Raw genomic sequence first — 1,131 nt, forward strand, 5'->3', positions numbered from 1 at the left:
CCGACAGGTCCCGGAAGACGACTCTGTAGGCTGTGTGTCTTTTGTTTGTTTGTATTTTAGAAATTTTTTAAAATGTATTTTAGTTTTTTGTTCGTGTTGTTGAGAATATGCTCATCAGAACATAACACCAATTCAACAGTTTCTGCACTTTGGTGACGTCGATTACGCTCTTCAAGTTGTGCGGCCGTCCTCACCCTCCTTTTCCGAATTGTTCCTCCCTCACTGACACAAACTCACTGCCCCCCAGTTTCCCATCTGATCATTCGATGTGCTGTTGTCAGTTTGGTCACGTGTAGGTGGTCCTGGAAAGAGCACAGTGCTCAAGGCAGACATTCTTTACTAATTAAGCTAAACCATTGTTTGATTTAAAGAAGACTTAAAGAGATACTTTTCGTTTAAGGTTCAAAGATTATCTCAGAGCATTAGTTTCAGGCATTCATCCAGTTTCAACAGCTCCAGAAAGTCCGGACTGCATGAAAATTTGAAATTATATTCTGTATTTTCTACCTTTTGATATATATCTCTCAAAAGGTTTACGAGTTTAACCATTTTTTCATTATTTTTTCTTATTGTGTTAAGTATGTATATAACAAAACATTTGCCATTTCAGCGTTCTTCACGTGTACAATTTGTCGTGGATGTTTTTAGGTGCTGTCAAGTCAGTTCCCACTCACAGCGACCCCATGTACAAGGGAAGGAAACACTGTCCAGTCCCGCGCCATCCTCACAGTCGTTGCTATGCTTGAGCCCATTGTTGCAGCCACTGCGTCTGCCCATCTCATTGTCTTCCTCTTTTTCGATGACCGTCTACTTTACCAAGCATGATGTCCTTCTCCAGGAACTTGTCCCTCCTGATAACATGTTGAAAATATGTGAGATGACCCATCTGGAGCAAGGGAAAATGAAGAAAACAAGATACAAGGGAAAGATTAGTCCAAAGGACTAAAGGACGACCACAACTACCACAGCCTCCACCAGACGGAGTCCAGCACAACTAGATGGTGCCTGGCTACCGCCACTGACTGCTCTGACAGGGATCACAATAGAGGGTCCCGGACAGAGCTGGAGAAAAATGTAGAACAAAATTCTAACTCACAAAAAAAGACCAGACTTACTGGCCTGACAGAGACT

The sequence above is a fragment of the Trichechus manatus genome, unplaced genomic scaffold (assembly GCF_000243295.1).
Source record: "Trichechus manatus latirostris isolate Lorelei unplaced genomic scaffold, TriManLat1.0 scaffold00072, whole genome shotgun sequence".
In the NCBI taxonomy this organism is placed as follows: Eukaryota; Metazoa; Chordata; class Mammalia; order Sirenia; family Trichechidae; genus Trichechus; species Trichechus manatus.